The sequence below is a fragment of the Mirounga angustirostris genome, unplaced genomic scaffold (genome assembly GCF_029215605.1).
Source record: "Mirounga angustirostris isolate CCGP_5_RB_7025 unplaced genomic scaffold, mMirAng1.0.hap1 SCAF_12, whole genome shotgun sequence".
Classification (NCBI taxonomy): Eukaryota; Metazoa; Chordata; class Mammalia; order Carnivora; family Phocidae; genus Mirounga; species Mirounga angustirostris.
Window position 1 is genome coordinate 18,367,643 of NW_026991720.1, and position 22,368 is coordinate 18,390,010.

General features: G+C 41.5%; 1 protein-coding gene and 1 long non-coding RNA gene across 5 annotated transcripts in view; one reads left to right on the forward strand and one right to left on the reverse strand.

Moving 5' to 3' along the window:
* The window catches only part of BPGM (bisphosphoglycerate mutase), a 43,122-nt gene extending 38,800 nt beyond the window's left edge, over positions 1-4,322 (reverse strand). For all 4 annotated transcript variants that reach the window (XR_010406363.1, XR_010406362.1, XM_045864240.3 and 1 more), the window contains exon 1: positions 4,170-4,322. The gene's annotated coding sequence lies outside the window, so the exon portion shown is untranslated. The remainder of the gene's footprint in view (positions 1-4,169) is intronic.
* Positions 4,323-4,533: 211 nt separating this feature from the next.
* The window catches only part of LOC123835284 (uncharacterized), a 49,741-nt gene continuing 31,906 nt past the window's right edge, over positions 4,534-22,368 (forward strand). Inside the window, exon 1 of the long non-coding RNA XR_010406364.1 lies at positions 4,534-4,667. This is a non-coding gene — a long non-coding RNA (uncharacterized LOC123835284). The remainder of the gene's footprint in view (positions 4,668-22,368) is intronic.

Consider the following 22,368-nt stretch of genomic DNA (forward strand, 5'->3'; position numbering starts at 1 on the left):
ATACTGAACGTATTCAAATCAGTCTGTTTACTTCTGCTTAATTGATTTAATAATGGGTTCAAGGTAAAATTACAGAGAAAAAGTATTCATGCTGTTAACCAACTTCAAAAATATGTCATTCTGACATGCTTTACTTCTCTCAGACACCATCTTCATAAATTGTCACCGTGCCTCACACTTCAGGAGAATGTAGACTTGCTCGGGCATACAAGTTGAACAACTGGCTTAGCAGTAAAGAGACAAGTGATTCCAAGGAAACACACTATGCAGGTGACATATTTTCAAAGACTTCTCGCTATGTCTATGTATAGAAATTCCATCTCAATTGCCTACAGAGCAAAAGTTATTCTTTCCATAAATGCCACCATAAAACTGAAGTTATGTTTTTTTTAGAATTAGCACATCCTTTTGGCAAGGCAGGGCTGGAGGCAGTAGGTAGGTAGGGGACTGGTGCAAATACACAGCATTGCATTTACTGAGGTTACTTCTACAATATTTCCAGGACCTCTAGGTAGTTTCAACAAATGTAGCACTAGACGATCTTGCTGCTGCCTCCCACTCCTGCCCCTCATTAAACCATATACTTTCACATACCTTGCCCGCCCCCCACCATAACTGAGGCTCGTCCTGTCTTCCAAACTAATGCTCCTGAGACATTGCTGCTTCCCTTCCTCGGGTGTCTGAAATGTAATATCTAATGCTCTAGTATTAACAACTCATGAACGGGTGAGGAAAATTATAGGATAAGGGCCAGTCTAAAAATAAAAACTTAGTTTTCTGCTTCTAAAAACTGAGTAAGAAGTGTGATCAATGATATAATGTTGAAGTAACATAAAATAAGAGATACAGAGCCAGAGTTGCTGTGATCAAAAGCTTCCCCTTAAATATTAGATAGTCAAATGCTACCCTTCACCACTCGGATGTTTTCCCTAGTCCAAATCCCCATTGCATGGCTTTGAACAACTCTTAATCTACCTCTAGAGGAATCTAATTCTGTAAAAGATAGGCTGGCATATTCGAGGATAGAAAAAAAGAGAGGTTAATCATGTTTCAGATAAATTAAAAAAGGAACGGTTCTTAAGGGAAATGAAATCCAGAGCACAGTTCCTTAAATCTTAACAAAATATGCTTTCCTCAAAATCAAGCTCGATATTAAAAGTTCAAACATGACCGTACCTAAAAGTACCTTGCATTCCACCATCTATTACTTCCTAAAGCTTTATGGTAACTTTTCCACTTGCGCCCTAAGAGCACCTCTTTACCAGGAGCCAATGCTATCACTTCCTGGTGTTTTCCAGGCACTGTAACCCCGGTCATTCTCCAACTTTACCGCTACCAGCAGCCTCTACCGATCACTTGTTACACAGGTAGCAAACCATAGCAGGTAGACCCCTATTCACAGGGAAGAGATCTACCTGGGTCATGAGATGAGTGTTTGCCCAGGGCATGTTGCTTGTTCCAGCCTGTGCAGCATCACTGATGAGCGCAACACCCACTCCTGACACCTCCTTCCTAACTTTGGTTACTTATTCCCCCAGGATAATAGCTTTTGTCAACACAAACTATTGCCACCAAATCCCAGAAGTCTGGAGTCAAGAAACCCCGACATTAGTCCCAGCTCTGCTACTTACTGATGGTGTGATATGGACCGAGTGATTCAAACTTTCTGGACCTCAGGTTCCTTATCCATAAAGACAGGGATAATTGCTGTTCTCAAGGGGCTATTACGGAGACTAAATGAGATTATGGTGAAGCACTCTGCCAAAGAGTGAGAGGTGTTCTGGGTTGAACGGATCAGACTAATGAAAACTCGCCCAGACCTCAGGCCCCTGAAAGTGATCCTACCTTGCTGAGGTATGTGTGGAAGTAAAAGCTGGGAACAAAGTAAAATGAGGATGGGGATGAAGAGAAAAGGTTAAATTAGGTAGTGGAAGGAGAAATGCAGTCGAATGTTGTGTGTGTTGGGGGTGTGGGGAGTTGATGGTAAGACAAAGCTCTAAAAGCATACCAAATATTAAGCAGTATTCTACAATCCAAATGCTTTAATCAAGTGGCTAACATTTTCTCTACATTTTATAAAGTACATTTTTCAGTTTTTGTGGCCAAATTTCCATGAAAGAGTAATACTTTCGGTCTTATTTCTCTATGTAAACATTCTCTCACACCAGATTTCATTCCAAGGATGTTCAAGAGACCTGTTGGTTCAAATACTTGTGTCCTCTGAGCACCAGACCCACAAAAATGAAGGCACAGCTGAATTTAGATGTACCAGTCATTATTAAAATGAAATATGCCACTTAATCTCAACCAACCGTAGAAGGCAAAAGAGGAAGAGAGACTGGAAGATCTGCCCAAACACTAACAGTGGTTACCTCTGAGTGATGGAATAAAGGATGACATTTTTTGCCACATTATACTCTGTACAATGGTTATTCTGTACAATGACCAAATTTTCTACAATGATCCATTGGGTTTGGTTTAAAGAGGGGCACAAAAGAACAAGTACTATCCTTTGTTGATGGGAACTTTTATTTGCTAACAGATTGGCCCAGAATTTACCACTATGACATTTTTGCTTATGTACTTGTGGTGGAAAATGTCTAATCATCTTTATTTTAAAACAGACTTTTAGGGGTGCCTGGGTGGCTCAGATGGTTAAGCGTCTGCCTTCGGCTCGGGTCATGATCCCAGGGTCCTGGGATCGAGCCCCGCATTGGGCTCCCTGCTTGGCGGGGAGCCTGCTTCTCCCTCACCCTCTACTGTTCCCCCAGCTTGTGCTCTCTTGCTCTCTCTGTCAAATAAACAAATAAAATCTTAAAAAAAATAAAATAAAACAGACTTTTAACACAGGCATGACCCTCCGAAATAATCTGCGACAACGTCCGCTTTTTTAAAGATGCAAAAATTAAGCCAGAGGGTTGAAATGATTTGTTTAAGATTACACAAATAGCATCAGCTTCAACACTAAAACCTAGGGGTTCTGACTTCCAACTCAGAGCTCCTTCCACTACACCATTTGCTTGAATTACACTTCTCTAAAGTCCACCACCTGGGGATTAAGGAGTGCACTTGTGATGAGCACCGGGTGATACATGCAAGTGTTGAATCACTACATCGTACCCCTGAAACGAACATAACACTGCATGTTAACTAACTAGAATTAAAAATAAAAACTCAAAATAAAAGAAGGCCCACTACCATATGAGGGGCATCTATGGTGTGTGAGGTGCTCCAGGAAAACAAAGATGGATAAAACCCAGTCCCTGGCCTCAGGGGAGAGAGTTTTAAAGCAAAGTACAAGCTGACATGTGTTCTGCTTTCATCACAGAAAACTGTAGTACCTCCTGGTGAAAGATGCTATTTGATTTTTTTTCCCCAAAAGTCTGCATTCAGTCAGTTCGCATTCTGGTACCACTCACAAGCTGTAAAGCCTCCATAATTTGGAAGGGAGGTGGTAGGGGAAGAGGAGTATAATAAGTTAGCAAACAACTAATTATCCTTTAACTTTACTTTTTCAAAGAAACTGTGAACTTTACTTCCATTATGCATTTCTCCTGTCCTTCTCTAGTAATGCAGCCCCCATCCCTTTGAACAGAGGAGAAATACACTTACTATTATTTTTTTTAATTTTTAGTGGTTCTAAGAACCTGTGATTTAGCTCGATGTGAGAGCTACGTGAAACCATTGCAGATATTCACCTCTTTCTCCTTCCCTGGCATGCAGGGTTTTTTCTATCTACTTAGACGTTTAGGGCCAGGTCTGCCATCGCCCTAAACAGAGTGGCGTGGCCCTCAAAACACCCCTAGCTTGCTTCCAGGACCTCTCCTCTGCCACACTGCGCCTCATACGTCCAGGAGAGTTGAGTTCATCACTCCCTCCAACTCCTGTTTACTCTTGCCGTCAAGGCACCACGACCAAGGCGGAGTCCTCCTTTCAGCTGACAGATCCGTGCGTCCCAGGAAGGCTTATTCTGAGAAAGGGACCTGAGAGGGACCTGGGGAGTAAGTGAGGGTGGGAGCTCGAGGGGCAGGCGAGCGGGCACCAGATTCCCTCCAAAGACGGAATCGGGGGAGTCAAGAACTGGCCTTCCTGCACTCCAAATTAAAACACCACATCACTTAAAAACAGAAAGGTTCGCAAGAGCAAAATTCTAAAACAAAACCACTCACCTGTAAAGAGGCCACCAGCAGCAGCAGTAGCAGCAGCCGCTCCTCAGCAACGCCAAGCACCCAGCTCCTCCTACAACTCATCACTGCCGCCGGCATCGACGCTCTTTTCTAGCTCTGGAGCCCGAAGGGGGAGGTCCTAGCGCTCTGCCTATTGGAGGGCCGATCTGTCACTCACGTAAGGCCCCGCCCCACTCCCGGGAACAGGTCGGGGTCTTTTCCGTTTCCCAAATCCCTGGGGTGGACGGCGAGGCTCTGATTGGCTCTCTGAGGAGACGAACACACTCTAGGACCAGTAAAGAGCTGACGTCGACGCTGGTGGGCGGGCTTGGGCTTGAGGAAGTAGAAAAAAAAAACAAAGCCGGGAGCGTCGCCCAGGCGATAGAGCAACCTCAGGCGTGGGGAGAGTTTAAGTCGTTGAAGTGCTAGAAAGCGTTTCGGGTCGCAAAGGAAGTACCTGTCAGTATAGAGAAGTGTCCGCGGAATCCAGGAAGTGATGAGGTGATACCTTCTTTTATTCATGGGAAAGTTCAACCTGGGGATGAAGGTGGGAGTTCGCGCGGATGAAAGCTCCTGCTTTCCTTATGGTGTCAGTCTTAAATCGTCATGAAAGCGAAAGCTTTTTAAAGTGCCAGTTTTATAGGCAGTAACTTATCCCCGCCTTTCTCTTAGTACTTCTATAGGGACTCCCCTTAGGCAATTCCCTGACACTATTTTGGTTGGGGAAGAAAAGTGATAAGCGGATTGCACTAAAAGCTCACAAACAAGTTTGAAAGGAGGATGGAATGGAATGAGGAGGAGAATTATAAAAACTTGGGAGGCCACAATTACTGAACAAAAGAAATCCATGAAAATACCCAAAGCCTGGGACGAGGTCCTTTAAGCATCGAAGTAGGCTTGAACTACTCCACAAAACTTTGACGCCAAGTGTCAGAACTCTTGGGTGGGTGAGAACGATAAGGAATGATATGTTTGTCTGACCACATGGGAAATCGCCCTTCTTGATTTCTAGAAGCCGTTCTACCTAGTGTTTAGTGTCTTCTTTTGAGTTTTTCCTATTTCATCCCCATAACAAGTTCAGTAGGTTTGTGACCGCCAAGGATAAACATAAATTATAATTTTGAAAAGATAATCTTTCCACGTTTTAAACTCTGTGGCATACTATGTATTGACTTCATTAATGCTTAAGTGTTTGTAGTTAGTTCTACATCCTATTTATCTGTCTTAGAGTGTAACAGTTCCTCCTGGGATCTTAAAAAACATACCTTCACTTCTGGAAGAACACAGATCCAAGGCTTGACAGGTCCCAGCAGGTGATCGGTCCCACCTTGTGATACTTGGAATTTTTAACTTGCACAAGATCGACTAGAGTCAGGTCAGAGCAACTGGAGGAAGCAGCTTCAAGTCTCGACTCCCAGGAATGCAGCTTCCAAATCCTGTACTCTTACTCACTTGTTTTTCCTCTTCTCCATATCACATGGGGACAAAGTGAGGGGAAAAACTTTCCTACTGTAGTGTAACATCAAAGGTCCCTACTCAGTGCCCACCATCCCTACTCTGGAGGATAAAGACAACCATTTACATGTGTCAGTCTTAGAGCCCTTGACATTTAGGGATACTTACGTAGGACTTAAGGGCACCTGCTCATTGGATTTGGTTTTACTGTTGTGGATACCCATGGAATGCTAGCTTGTCACATAGAACATTAACAATATCAAACATCACCTGCCTTTTAGAATCTCATTGTACAGGTGAGCAATTTGAAATTTAAGAGATTTATTCACAGTTACATAGCTCGTTGAGGGCAGAGCTGTGAGGATCCAAGGTTGCCAATTCACAATTCTGAGAAAATGTTTCCTCTTTCGCTGCCTCGTCCCACCTTCCAAAAAAACAATAGTTTTTTTTTTTTTAAATCAAGATTACTGATGTTAAAATTAGCTTCCATTAAGGCCAATTAGGAGAAATTTAATTCTGATACAGCAAGCAGTATAGATACGAAAATAACCCAGTGTCTCAGTTCACTACTTTACTTCCAGCAACTTTTGGTGTAGTCCCACTTTCATCCAAGCAAGAAATGAAAATGCATAAATTATTATAGCTGTGTTGTCTCTTTGTTTTTCTGTTACGTGTATTGAAAAGTCAATGTTAACACATGTGGTACTTTAAAGATTGGTAGCAGATTGTCTTATTCAGGACCTGAATAAAATACTTTTATAATCGCATACATACTTGGCCCAAATAACTTCACAGCTATTTGTACAGAGCCCCTACCTTTGAGGTAGGGTTGAGCCCATCCACCAAGCATCAAAGCATCCACCGACCTAGGCTATTCTGCCTTTTTCTACCCTGGTAGAGCTATTGGTTTCCTGCCCCACACCCTCCCACCAGCAAATTCCAGAATTCTGTGGCCCTATAGCCAATGTACAACTGTCTCCTTGTCTTCACGGTATGAGGTCACATCATAATCTGGTTGTTCACTGCTAGTATCTAGTGTCCCACCCCACCCTACCTTCTTCAGATTCAGATTAAAATTTGAATAGGCTAGTAGGCTTATGTTTGGCTCCCATCATTGCCCTATTAAGTACAGGTCTCCTCCAGTGAAACCAAAAGTTGGAAATGTTCTCAAGGATCAGTCATGTAGACCCACAGAACGGACTTTAAAGGCATCCGTCCCTTCATTTCACAAGTGAAAACGTAGAATCTTCATCTCACAGAGTAGTGTGAAGAATAACAGGCAATAAATAATTTTGCAATCTGTGAAGCGCCTGACGTCTGCCATTTTCTAGCACTGGGAACTTAGGCATGCCACTTGACCACAGCCTACGTCTTTATCCATGAAATGGGGAGAAGCCCTAAGTGACTAATGTGAAAATTCAATGCAATAATACAGTGTCTATGAAAAGGGTTCAATAAATGGTAGTTACTCTTAACAATCACAGTAATGATAAATGTAAAGTGTCCTAGCTACTTAGAAGTACTCTTACTTTAAGAACTCAAGAAAGTTTGGGCCTTGTGCTTTCCCCTCCTTTCCTGCTCTCAAGCAGAGACTTGAACTCCTGCAGAGGATACAGGAGTCGACCGTCAGGAGCCAAAGGTGGAGAAGGTACAGATGCACCAGCTCGGCCAGGAGCCACCAGTACTGGGAAATCTGAACAATGTGCAATTTCCCTATTCTAAGTCTCAACATTGAGCATCTTCAGGCAGGAAAAGATTTTTTTCTTTTTTTCCACACTCAGTTAAGGGTGGGTGGGGACCCAAAACTCTTTGAAAGGTGGGACAAGGGAGAAAGGGAGGAAACTTATAGAAAATCAAGAGGCACTTTGCCCCTATACAAATTCTTTACCTCACGCTGAGAAAAAGGCCACATTTCTTTAAAATGCTTGTTTTTCTGTGGTGATGAACAAAAAGTCACAATTTCTGCCTGGTGGAGTTGTTTAAAAGCTGTATCATATTTACATATTATAACTCTATATTAAAAAAATATTACATTTATCGTATAAGGCTTAGAAAAAAAATTTAAAGCCCCCATAACCTTACCACTCAGAATTTATCATTGACAATTTTTATTTCCTTCTGTTTTTCCCTATAAATCAATTATTTAAAAAAAAAACCAGGAATCTATAATGTATATACTATTTTACAGCAACATTTACTTCATTTATCATGAACATGTCCCCCTGTCATTTAATACTCTTTTTCAAGATGTAATTCCACCTGCCTTCAAGTATTATGTCTCACTCTTCAACTCATCTGCTACTCTCGGACATTGAGGGGATTTCAGTTTGTTGAAAAGATTCAGGGATTTAAATGGGCTGCTTCTGTCCCCTAATGACAGGGTGCTCTGGGAATGTCTTTTGAACCGAAGGCACTGCCTACTTGCCACAGTTCTTTTTTGACAAGGCTGATGATAAAGGTGGCCAGTAATTTTTTTCTCTGTGCGGGGTATAGCAGAGCCTGAATGCTGAAGCCATGTAAGCCTGAAAGCTCCAGGAAGGAGGGTTGCCCTTTTACTGCTTCCCTCAGCGTTTCTGGTTCTTTAACCTGAAGTAAAGGAGTTTAGGTGACAGAAAATGGGGAGAGGGGGTGGAAGTCAGGGCTCCATTAACAGAACCTCACCAGACTCCTGGCATTTATATGTTCATTTTATAGATGAGGAGAGTAAGGCTCAGAGAATTTGTCCAAGCCTGCAGAGCTAGTTAGAGAACCAGACATTGACTCCTACGCTTGGTTCTGAAATTTGGACCCTTCCCACCAAGCTTCCCACTATTCCTAAAAGCTGATTCTTTTTCTGTGAGGAATTTGTTGTCAATCTTCTAGGATATATTTGTTATCTACTCACTAAAAAAAAAACAAATCCCCTACTGTCCAAGAATTCCTGGGGCACCTGGGTGGCTCAGTTGGTTAAGCGACTGCCTTCGGCTCAGGTCATGATCCCGGGGTCCTGGGATCGAGCCCCGCATCAGGCTCCCTGTTTCTCAGGGAGCCTGCTTCTCCTGGAGCTTGCTTCTCCCTCTCTCTCTGCCTGCCGCTCCACCTGCTTATGCTCTCTCTCTCTGTCTCTCTCTCTCTCTCTGTCAAATAAATAAATAAAAAATCTAAAAAAAAAAAAAAAAAGACTTCCTTCCATCTGTGGGTTTTCCGAGTTGGCTCACTCTTTGCCTCAAGAATATATCTTCAGGGTTTTTTTTTTATAGATTTTATTTATTTATTTACTTGAGAGAGAGAACGAGCACAAGCAAGGGGAAGGGAGGAGGAGCAGAGGGAGAGGGACATGCAGACTCCGTGCTGAGCACAGAGCCCAACATGGGGCTCGATCCCACGACCCTGAGATCATGACCTGAGTGGAAACCAAGAGTCAGATGCTTAACCAACTGAGCCATCCAGGGGCCCCTATCTTCAGTTTTTGATGAACAGTCAGATGACTTAGCTTTTTTCCTACATATTTTTGCTTATTTTCTTACATAAGTGATCTTACTGTATATATTGGAAGTTCAGAGTCATAAAAGGAAGCTCTTAAAACCCTGCAACAATTTAACAATATTACACATAGTTTCCTTAGCTTTTGGGAGTTAAGAAGTATGACTGTATGTGTGTGTTTGTGTATATGTATGAATGTATGTATGTATGCTTGTATATATATATATGTATATTTGTATATATGGTATGAAATGTGACTTGAAGTATGATATATATGACATGAAGATGTATATAACAATAAGCCTATTTTTCTGGTTTGGCTCAAACTGTTTCTGGAGGAAATTCTTTATTTTTTATTTTTTTAAAGATTTTTATTTATTTATTCATGAGAGACAGAGAGAGAGAGGCAGAGGGAGAAGCAGGCTCCCAAGGAGCAGAGAGCCCGATGCGGGACTCAATCCCAGGACCCCGGGATCATGACCTGAGCCGAAGGCAGATGCCCAACCATCTGAGCCACCCAGGCGCCCTCTTTTTTTTTTTTTTAAAGATTTTATTTATTTATTTGACAGAGACACAGCGAGAGAGGGAACACAAGCAGGGGGAGCGGGAGAGGGAGAAGCAGGCTCTCCGCGGCGCAGGGAGCCCTATGCGGGACTCGACCCCAGGACACTGGGACCATGACCTGAGCGGAAGGCAGACGCTTAACGACTGAGCCACCCAGGCGCCCTCTGGAGGAAATTCTAAAAAAGGTTTTCCAGAATTGTTTAGAGCCATGAAGCATTCTTTTTTTTTAAAGATTTTATTTATTTATTTGAGAGAGAGAATGAGATAGAGAGAGCATGAGAGGGAGGAGGGTCAGAGGGAGAAGCAGACTCCCTGCTGAGCAGGGAGCCCGATGTGGGACTCGATCCCGGGACTCCAGGATCATGACCTGAGCCGAAGGCAGTCGCTTAACCAACTGAGCCACCCAGGCGCCCCAGCCATGAAGCATTCTTGAAATGGGTGTATAACATCCCAATATGACACTTTTAAGCCAGTAATCCTTATTTGGAGGTATAATTACTAGAATGTTTTGTTAAGGTTTTTTATACAATCTAATCAAAATCAGTTTCAATCAAGGGTACCTGTTTTAAAATACCTTTTTTCCATTCCTCCTCTTCCTCCCATACACTCTCAACACCCTAACCCAAGCTACCATAACCTCCTGCCTGGAGTTTCTCAGTAGACTCCTAACCAAATTTTCCTGAATCCACTGTTGCTCTCTTTTACGCAGCCAAGGTGATCTGGGTGGAGTATCTTTGTAGTCATATGACAACTAACCTCCCAGCCCCTCCAGCTTAAAACACTGCGATGGTAAATAAATCTTTACTGGAAGAGGGCGCCTGAGTGGCTCCGTCCATTAAGCCTCCGGCTCTTGATTTCTGTTCAGATCATGATCTTGGGGTCGTCAGATAGAGCCTGAGCCCCATGGCAGGCTCCGTACTCAGCAGGGAGTCTGCTTGAGATTCTCTCTTTCCCTGTCCCTCTGCCCCTAACCCCCTCTAAAATAAATAAATAAACCTTTAAAACAAAACAAAACAAAAAACACTGCAGTGGTTTCCCATTGTTCCTAATGTTGGTCTTACTTCTTCCTCCCTACAACCTCTAGGCCTTTGTACATGCACTTCCCTCCCTAGAACGCTGTTTCCTCCCAAGTTAAAGCACAGAACAATAATCCAAGTTTCCTAACTCCTAGGCTGACTCTCTAATGCAGGTATATTACTGGGGACTAATAATTATCCAGCAGGAAGAAAATATGATTTGGAGGTTCAAAAGAAGTGTAAGAGTGTGGGCTTGGAGCCAGTTCGCCTGCGTTCCAATCCTGACTGTCTTCTGTACTAACCATGCAAACTTGGGCAACTTGTTGAGCATCCTTGCCTTATTTCTTCTCTTGTATAATGAGCACAGTAAAGGTACCTACCTTATAAAGTTGTATTATTTAAATAAGTTAGCACATGGAAAGGAGCCCAAGAAGTTTTCATTTTAAAAAGTCTCCACGATAGATTAAGGACCCAATATTATTTCTTATGTATAGAATAAAATCAACCTTGTTGATATTCTCTTGTTTTCTTCTGGAGAAAAACAGATACAGCAAGCAAATGGGAGGCCCTCCTCGGGCAGGAGAAGGCTGGTCTTAGCAGATAAGGTTGCAGGGGCTGCACTACGGAGGGTAAGGCATGTGATTACTTATAAAAACAAGGACCAGGCCACAGATGCTAATGTGTTGAGATAACAGGAAGCCTAGTCATTTTTAAAAATACAGAGGGGGGGAAATACTAAAGAAATCTAAAATGGTATAAAGAAATCACAACAGCAAACAAAAGACAACCTATTTACAAAGGAAATTATCATAAGCTTCTAAACCAAGCCTTGTTATGTAAAGTATCTTTTCCCTGTGTAACAGACATTATGTTATGTTAGTCACCATACAGTACATCATTAGTTTTTGATGTAGTGATCCATGATTCATTGTTTGCGTATAACACCCAGTGCTCATTACAACACGTGCCCTCCGTAATACCCATCACCAGGCTACCCTTTCCCCCCACCCCCCTCCCCTCTGAAACCCTCAGATTGTTTCCTGGAGTCCATAGTCTCTCATGGTTCGTCTCCCCACTCTGATTTCCCCCCTTCCATTTTCCCTTCCTTCCCCTAATGTCCTCCGTGCTATTCCTTATGTTCCACATATGAGTGAAACCATATGATAATTGTCTTTCTCTGCTTGACTTATTTCACTTAGCATAATCCCCTCCAGTTCCATCCATGTCGATGCAAATGGTGGCTATTCATCCTTTCTGATGCCTGAGTAATATTCCATTGTATATATGAACCACATCTTCTTTATCCATTCATCTGTTGAAGGGCATCTCGGCTCCTTCCATAGTTTGGCTATTGTGGACATTGCTGCTATGAACATTGGGGTGCATGTGCCCCCTCTTTTCACTACATCTGTATCTTTGGGGTAAATACCCAGTAGTGCAATTGCTGGGTCATAGGGTAGCTCTATTTTTAAATTTTTGAGGAACCACCCTACTGTTTTCCAAAGTGGCTGTGCCAGCCTGCATTCCCACCAACAGTATAAGAGGGTTCCCCTTTCGGGGTGCCTGGGTGGCTCAGTCATTAAGCGTCTGCCTTCAGCTCAGGTCATGATCCCAGGGTCCTGGGATCGAGCCCCGCATCGGGCTCCCTGCTCCGCGCAGGAAGCCTGCTTCTCCCTCTCCCACTCCCCCTGCTTGTGTTCCCTCTCTTGCTATGTCTTTCTCTCTGTCAAATAAATAAATAAAATCTTTAAAATAAAAAAAAAAGAGGGTTCCCCTTTCTCCACATCCTCTCCAACATTTGTTGTCTCCTGCCTTGTTAATTTTTGCCATTCTAACTGGTGTAAGGTGATATCTTAATGTGGTTTTGATTTGAATTTCCCTGATGGCTAATGATGTTGAACATTTTTTCATGTGTCTGTTAGCCATTTGTATGTTTTCTTTGGAGAAGTGCCTGTTCATGTCTTCTGCCCATTTTTTGACTTGATTATTTGCTTTTTGGGTGTTGAGTTTGAGAAGTTCTTTATAGATCTTGGATCCCAGCCCTTTATCTGTAATGTCATTTGCAAATTCTCCCATTCTGTGGGTTGCCTTTTAGTTTTGTTAACTGTTTCCTTTACTGTGTGAAGCTTTTTATCTTAAGTCCCAAAAGTTCATTTTTGCTTTTGTTTCCATTGCCTTTGGAGACATGTCATCAAAGAAGTTGCTGTGGCCGATGTCGAAGAGGTCACTGCCTATGTTCTCCTCTAGGATTTTGATGGATTCCTGTCTCACATTGAAGTCTTTCATCCATTTTGAGTTTATCTTTGTGTATAGTGTAAGACAGTGGTCGAGTTTCATTCTTCTCTATATAGCTGTCCAATTTTCCCAGCACCATTTATTGAAGAGACTTTTTTCCATTGGATATTTTTTCCTGATTTGTCGAAGATTAGTTGACCATAGAGTTGAGGGTCGATTCCTGGAGACTCTATTCTGTTCCATTGATCTATGTGTCTGTTTTTGTGCCAATATCATGCTGTCTTGGTGATCACAGCTTTGCAATATAGCATGAAATCAGGCAACATGATGCCCCCAGCTTTGTTTTTCTTTTTCAACATTTCCTTGGTGATTCGGGGTCTTTTCTGGTTCCATACAAATTTTAGGATTATTTGTTTCAGCTCTTTGAAAAACGCCAATGGTATTTTAATAGGGATGGCGTTGAAAGTGTAGATTGCTCAGGGCAGCATAGACATTTTAACAATGTTTATTCTTACAATCCATGAGCATGGAATGTTTTTCCATCTTTTTGTGTCTTCTTCAATTTCTTTCATAAGTGTTCTGTAGTTTCTAGAGTATGGATCCTTTACTTCTTTGGTTAGGTTTATTCCTAGGTATCTTATGGTTTTTGGTGCTATTGTAAATGGAATCGATTCCTAATTTCTCTTTCTACAGTTACATTGTTAGTGTATAGAAAAGCAACCGATTTCCGTGCATTGATTTTGTATCCTGCCACATTACTGAATTGCTGGATGAGTTCTAGTAATTTGCGGTAGAGTCTTTTGGATATTCCACATAAAGTATTATGTCATCTGCAAAGAGAAAGAGTTTGACTTCTTTGCCAATTTGAATACCTTTTATTCCTTTTTGTTGTCTGATTGCTGATGCTAGGACTTCTAGTACTATGTTGAACAATAGTGGCGAGAGTGGGCATCCTTGTCATGTTCCTGATCTTAAGGGAAAGGCTTTCAGCTTTTCCCCATTGAGGATGATATTCACTGTGGGCTTTTCATAGATGGCTTTTTGTGAAATTGAGGAACATTCCCTCTATCCCTACACTCTGAAGAGTTTTAATCAGGAAAGGATGCTGTATTTTGTCAAATGTAATAGACATTTTTGAGGCTACCTGAGGTCCCAGAATTTTTTAACAGAATGTTTTCTGGTGGCCTCCAGAGCTGTCATTCCTATACCTACTTCTTCTTCTTTTTTTTTTTTTAAGATTTTATTTATTTATTTGAGACAGAGAGCAGGAGCAGAGGGGAGGAGCAGAGGGAGAGGGAGAAGCAGACTCCCCGCTGAGCAGGGAGCCTGATGTGGGGCTCCATCCCAGGACCCTGGGATCATGACCTGAGCTGAAGGCAAACGCTTAGCCTACTGAGCCACCCAGGCACCCCTTCTATAGCTACTTCTAAGTGCTGTTTTGTGTCCAGAGAGAAGCTACTTTACCTATAGGTCTGTGACTCGAGTCACACGAGTGAGAAGAAGCTGTTCACGTTTCCCATTTGAATCTTCACAGAATCTTTACTAATTAAATTTAGAAAATAGCTTGACTGGCTTCGTTTATCATGTACAGAATAATGAGAATAAGCAACGTGTTACCAGTTTTGTAACCATCAGCCAGTACCAGCAACTGAGCATTGGTCTTTTTATGCCAGTTGAGTATCCTAACTAGTCCCTGACATCATCTTTCAGTGAGATGTCAGATAAGAGAAACAGGGAAATCACCTGTTGGTAACCACAGGATGTAAAAGTTAGCAAAAAAAGGTTATTCTGTAAACTAGTTATGATTTATAAGGTGAGTAGTGGCAAAGGCATCAATGCTGATGATTCCTGACATGCTGAATGACGTGCTGAAACTCTGATTACTGTGATCCATGATTACTCAGTGACCGTTGAAGCAGAGAACTACAGTGCCACATGACCTACATTTCTTCATCTTTGGAACCCTAAGCAAGTGTATAAAGGCCAGGCAGCCATATCTTGCTAAAACTTCCCTTGTGTTGAAAATTATTTATTATTATTATTATTATTTTTTTTAGAGAGAGCGAGAGAGCACTCATGCAAGAGCAGGGTGGGAGTGGGGAGGGGCAGAGGGAGAGAATCCCAAACAAGCTTCATGCCCAGCATAGAGCTCAACCCGGGCTCGATCATACAACCCTGAGATCACGAGTTGAGCCAAAATCAAGAGTGGGATGCTTAACACTGAGCTACCAAGTGCCCCCCTGAAAAGTATTTTTAAGACCAGTAGGAAAAAACCTGTGTTCTCAGCTCCAAGCCCAATAATATTAGGCAAAATATTAATAACAGGCCAACTTTTAATAAAGTATTAGGGAAAAAGTTACATTTTTATCTCCAAAAAAGGGTAAATTTAAGAAATATATACATAATTTATTGTATTAGGTATATAATATATAAATATATATATGTATTCCTCTTTGCTTAAACTCGTATATTTCCTTATGCTTTATAGCATCTCTACCTTCTCTAAAAATGGAGGAGAAAGAAGAGCAAAAAAGGAAAAGGAAGAATAAAAAAATAGTAAAATCTTCAGAAATGCACAGAATCTGGTCTCAACCAGCAAATCAAACCCAAAAGTAACCAATTATTCATTAAATGTCTCCTAACATAAGAAATTGTGGCAGGGGGTGCCTGGGTGGCTCAGTCGGTTAAGCATTTGCCTTCTGCTCAGGTCATGATCCCAGGGTCCTAGGATGGAGTCCCATATCACATCGGGCTCCCTACTCAGCGGGGCGTCTGCTTCTCCACTTGTGCTCTCCCTCTCTTACTCTCTCCCTCTCAAAAATAAATAAGTATTTTTTAAAAAGTTAAAAGAAATCGTGGTAGGAATTTTGAATAAATTGAATTAACAATACTTTTAGTGCCTACCATGAACTGTGCTAGGAGCAAGAGAAGTGAAGTATTTTCCGTGTCCTTAAGGAGCATGGCCCAATAGGAAAGAGACCCAACTCATGAATTGTTGATTACAGCCCAACAAATATAATGCCAGTGCAATTATTGAGATGGTTTGGTGGAAGGCAGTGTTTTGGTGGAAGGCTAGGGGACACTTAAATGTGTGTAGGGGAGGCTCTGGGGGTGCCAAGAAGTTGGCAGTTGCCCTTAGTCCCCTGCAGTGTGTAATCGCTCCTCAGTCATTCCTTGTCTTTCACAACCTTGATATTTTTGAAGAGTACAGATGATTTTGTCAAATGTCTCTCAGTTTGAGTTTGCCAGATGTTTTCTCATAATTGACCTGAGGTGATGTACGTTTGGTGAGATTACCACGGAGTACTGTGTTCTTCATACTGCCTCCTATAACGGGGTTCATGATGTTGACGTATCTTATAATTGGTGGTATTAACTTTGATCACTTGGTTTAAGGTGGTTTCTGCCAAGTTTCCCCGCTTAAAATTACTGAATTTCCCTTTGTAACTAATAAATATCTTGGGGCAGATATTTTGAAATGATGTGAACTTTATTTCTCCACAAACTCTGACCCACTAATTTTATCATCTATTGATGGAGCTTGTCTGCAAGCATTATTATTGTGGTATTTTGTGGTAATTTTCTATTTTTCTCTTTCCTTTTACACTTATTCACTCAAATTCTACTGTAAGGAAGAGTTGTCCCATCTCCCCCGCTTACTTATTTAATTAATTACTTTTTTCAGTATGGACTCATGGATATTTATTATATTTATGGATTAGAATCTAACACTGTGATTATTTATCTTGCTGCTCGAATTGTTCCAACTGTGGCACTTAAGAGCTAATTCAGTTTGGTCCCCAGTCCTGTTTTGTTTTGGAGCATGTTCTTACTTTCTGGGACCACAAGACATTCCAGGTTCATCTCACATATTACCTGCCTTGGCCCTGGAATCAACTATTTCTCCAAGGAGCTCTGGTGTCTGTCTTAGAGTGGTGTTTGGAAACCAAGATCTGGCTAAAATTTCTGACAATTTCAAGTCGATGAAAATTCAGAGTCCTTGGAATTCATATGCTTATGGGAGTTGGTACAATTGGTTTGGAAAACAATTTGGCATTAGCTAGTAAAGTTGTAGGTAGGTGCATTCCATGAACCAGTATTTCCACTGGAAAAGCTCTTGCCCGTGTGCGACAGGAGTATGCACAACTTTGTTCAGAGTAGCACAGAACTGAACCCAATGCCCATCAGTCGGCGAAAAGGTGAATAGAGTGTGGTATATTCATAAAGTGGAACCCTCTAAAGCAATGGAAATGAACTACAGCTACACACACCAACATGAATGAATCTCAGACATAGAATATTACACAGAGATGAATATCTGCAGTATGATTCCATTTACTTAAAATCCATCCACATGCAAAATGAAATAATATAGACATTTGTAGGGATGCACAAATGATAAGATGATAAAGCTAGAAAGACAAGGGAATGATAACTACAAAATCCAGGATAGTGGTTAGGTAGGGAGTGGGATGCAGTGGGCTTCAGAGGTATGGGTAATAACATTTCTTAAGCTGAAAGATGGGTTAATAGACACTCACTTAGGCAGGAATATATATTTGTGAAATATTGCATAATGAAGGGAGGGAGGACCTGGAGGTAGGGAAGGAAGGAAAAAGAGGAAGAAAAGAAGGGATGGAAGGAGACAGGGAAGGATGGAGGGAAGGAAAGATAAACAAAAAAGCACTCCTGTATATGGTGTCTTAGGATCTAGTTGGTGGTAGTTCAAATTCTGACACCAAATATCTGTTTGGCATTGGATGAATCACTACACTTCTCTGAGCCTCAGTTTTCACACCAGTTAAATGGGAAAAATGTACTTTACCCTGTGTATTTCCCAGTGTTATTGTGAGGACAGAATGAAATATTTGTACCCGTAGAATAGTACTTCAAAAAAGTAGCAAAGTGTTCTAAAATATAAAAGAAAAAGAAAATTAATACCGCAAATTAGCTTGCTTCCTAATGCCAGAAACCTAGTGTATCTCAATATTTATGTATAAGTCCATATTCAAGGGCTATTTAGTTTACATCCTGCTGACTCCTTGCTCAATTAACATAAGGAGGAAAGCAGATATTAACGCTTACGTCTGTTGAATGTTGGTTTGCTCTGACAAAATTCACAGAAGAGCAGTATAATCAGAGCAATTCTGAGGTGTCAGGCTGCAGAACTTCAGAGGGGCCGTCACTTGGGAAGGGCAACGTTGATGCGCTGCGTGGCGCTCAGAGGAGCTAGCACGTGTGAAGGGGTTGGCAACGGGGCCTTTCTGAAAGAACACAGTAGTGATCCATTTCAGCTAAGGGCTCCTGGGCCTTCCCATAGCCAGGCTCTGTGCTTCTTCATCTTTGTGATCTCATTTTCATTCTCATAACGACCCTATGAGATACGTTCGTATTATCCCCATTTTACAGATGAGAATAGGGCCTTGAAGAGTTGAAATAAATGACCCAAGGTCACCAAGTGAGTGACAAGAGCAGATATGTCCTCCTCAGGGCTAACCGCAGCCATAATCCACACTCAGCATCTACCCCAAATGTCTGTTGACCGACTGAAATCTCAGAGGTCCTAACATCTCGCAGGTGTGAACAGTAGGCTGATAGGACTCTTCATCATCAGCCAACTTCACAGATAAATCTAGATTTTTTTTTTTAAAGATTTTATTTATTTATTTGACACAGAGAGAGACAGCAAGAGCAGGAACACAAGCAGGGGGAGTGGGAGAGGGAGAAGCAGGCTTCCCGCCGAGCAGGGAGCCCGATGTGGGACTCGATCCCAGGACCCTGGGATCATGACCTGAGCCGAAGGCAGACGCTTAACGACTGAGCCACCCAGGCGCCCAATCTAGATATTTTTAATAAGTATATTTTTAATTCCAGCTTTGGTGGTAGTACACTACTGGGAACCTCTTGGGATACTAAATAGCTTGAATTATTTGTGTGAGAAAGGATCTTCCTACTATAGTAGAAGGGCCCCAAAGGGAAAAAAATGACAGGAAAGATCACCAAACACGTCTAAATTACAGACTCAGTCCCTATACTTTATTTTCTCTTTGTCCCTGTTCTTTGCTTACAATAATCATCTTCACTGCATTTTTTCTTTTTCTTTTTTTTTTTTTTTTTAAGATTTTTTATTTATTTGACAGAGAGAGATACAGCGAGAGAGGGAACACAAGCAGGGGGAGTGGAGAGGGAGAAGCAGGCCTCCTGCCAAGCAGGGAGCCCGATGTGGGGCTCCATCCCAGGACCCTGAGATCATGACCTGAGTCGAAGGCAGACGCTTAACGACTGAGCCACCCAGGCGCCCCTCTTTTTTTTTTAAAGATTTTATTTATTTATTTGACAGCATGCGCACAAGCAGGGGGAGTGGCAGGAGCAGGCTCCCCGCTGAGCAGGGAGCTCGACTCAGGAGGACATCCCAGGACCCTGAGATCACGACCTGAGCCAAAGGCAGATGCTTAATCGACTGAGCCACCCAGGCACCCCATCTTCACTGCATTTTGACTAGACTTCAAGTAGGCAGCTTCTTCAGCCTCTGACTTCTGCTGTAATTACTTGCTCTTGCTCTTTTGCTTTTTAAATCTTTTGTTCTATTAATAAAATTCATTAATGGATCACTTTATAGTTATTCTAGTATTCAGTACAATCCTTTAATTTCTGAACTAAAACCTACTTTGGCACAGTATATTTTATAAATATACTGTTAGAATGAATTATTATATATTTTATGATTATTTATTTATTTAGAGAGGCTGGTCTTCAGTTTTGAATAATTCTTTTTTTTTTTTTTAAGATTTTATTTATTTATTTGAGAGAGAGAGAATGAGAGAGAAGGAGGAAGGTCAGAGGGAGAAGCAGACTCCCTGCTGAGCAGGGAGCCCGATGCGGGACTCGATCCTGGGACTCCAGGATCATGACCTGAGCCGAAGGCAGTCGCTTAACGAACTGAGCCACCCAGGCGCCCAGTTTTGAGTAATTCTTGACAAGGTTTTGGTCCTGGGTTATTACAACTTTATAAGATGAATTGGGAAAACTCCTTCTTTTCTGATACTTTGGAAAAATGTGACTATCATAGATAATACCTGTACTCTGAATGTTTGCTAGAGTTCTCTTGGTAAATCATCTTAGCTTGGGGATTTTTTAGAGGGTAGACATTTTTACACGCTTTTTACTCCCTCAACCCCACCTCCCACCTGGTGCTACTTGGTCTATGTACATTTTTCTATCTCTTCTTTAATTACTTTTGGTAATTTGTATTTTCTATATAATCATCTATTTCATGTAGATTTTCCAGTTTATGGCAAAATTTTATGTAGTGTTCTCTTATAAATTTCAAATCTCTTTTTGGATTGTACTAATAATCCTTTTCTTAATCAAGTTGCCCTCATTTCTCTTTGGCTGCATAACCTCCTGACTCATCTCCCATATTCACTCTAACCACCTACTAGGCATCTACCCCATATTTTGTCATTTCCTGCTATACCCATCAGTGGGCCAAAAAGAGCTATCAGACCTTAAATGACAAGCGACACATCAGAGAAGGCTATTTAAGTAGTGAAACATGTGTAGTGTCTTCCTAGCTAGTCTGTTACTAATCCCAGCTGTGAGCTATGGGACAGTCTTGTGCCATTCTTGGGTATGGAGGGTTACCATTGTAGGTAACTTCTGTCTCTCTCTCTCCTCACCTGTATGTTTACACATGCCTATCCTTCACTGCTCCCTGCTCTACCCAGCCTAGCTACATCTATCTTATACATTCTGCCTCCCCACTCTGCCTCCATAGCTCACCTCTGTTACTAGGGAGGAAACTCTATATGTTATTCTGGATTCCCAGCATTGTAGGAAACAGCTATAGCCCCTGATGACCAAATGGGAGTCTATTAGTGCTACAGGCTCAACCACGTAGCAGCCTTTCACTAAGCAAATCACTAAAGAAACTCCAGTCCAGTTCTACTCAGCCTCACCCTGAAGGGAGGTAGAAAAGTAGACATTAATGTGCATTGAGTCTTTACCCCTTTAAAACCTACCCCAAATCAGCTAAGCATATACATCTTCTGGAATTTCAAATTTCACCCTGCCCCACTCCACACATGTACACTTCTTCCTTTCCCTCTTAACCTCATTCATCAGACATTTTCTATTTATATCTCTGAGATCTTGACTCTGATGCACCAATCAGCTTTTTCCTGGGCTCTAACTAGAACTGCGTTTCTCATTTACTGTTGGGCAGTATCCATCCTTATCTACTGAACTTAGGAGTTGAACTGTCACCAAAATAAAAAAGAAGAAGAAGAAAGAAAGAAAAGATTTTTGTCCTTATAGCACAAATTATTTAAAAAAAAAAACACAATAGAGGATTTATATTCATCAAGAATATGTGCTTCTTTCAGCAAACAAGATTATGTATGAAGTCATCAGTTCTGTAAAAGGCAAGGAAGAAAACAACTAGTTCAAAGAGAGCATTCCCCCCCTCTTCTTTTTGGTATGCAATGTCACATACTTGAACAATTTGTATCAAGTCAAATCAATTGTAGAGTGTGGTGTAATACATAAGCATGGCTTGGAGTCAGGAGACTTTGGGTCTGCTCCCACGATTTATTATACTAGCTGTGTGACCTTGGGATAAATTGCTTAAAACTGTAATCGAAGTTACTTGTCTGTAAATTTAAGATGTTATTTAATTATGTGACCTTTAAAGTTGTGGGCTTTCTGTGAAGTGGAGAGTGAGACTCTTCCCTTAAGCCAAAGTCTTTGAAGGGGCCTAGAGTGGTCCCCACCCCGGATCCATGAAGGAACAAATATAGTTGAAGCCTCCTGATTTGTTAAAATTAAATGCAATCAAATATAATAAGAAATTAACAAACCTACCATGAGTGAAAATCAGGAGAAAACAACACATTGAAGTTCCTGAGAATTTAGATACTGAAATTATGAAACAGAGAGTATAAAGTAATTATGGATCAGTGTTTCAAGAAATTAAAGATGGGGGGCGCCTGGGTGGCTCAAATGGTTGGGCGTCTGCCTTTGGCTCGGGTCATGATCCCGGGGTCCTGGGATCGAGCCTCACATCCGGCTCCCTGCTCAGTGGGGAGTCTGCTTCTCCCTCTCCCTCTGCCTGTCCCCCTGCTCATGCTCTCTCTGTGTCTCAAATGAATAAATAAAAAAATCTTAGGAAAAAAAAAAAAGATGGAATAAAAACTGAAAAAGGGTCAAAATATAATTCTAATAAAGATACCAGGCACATTTAACACTTAGAACATTTATAGATAACATATAATTATTAAAATTAATGATTTAGTGGATGGGTTAAACAGCAGAATATATGTAGCTGAAGAGAGTTAAATCTGAGGGAAATACTCAGGCTATAACACATAAAGAAGGCACTAAATATGGAAAAAATGTTAAGCTACATGGAGGGTATAATGAATAAGTATAACATATCTAATTTGAGTTACAGAAGGAGGAAATAGAAAAAA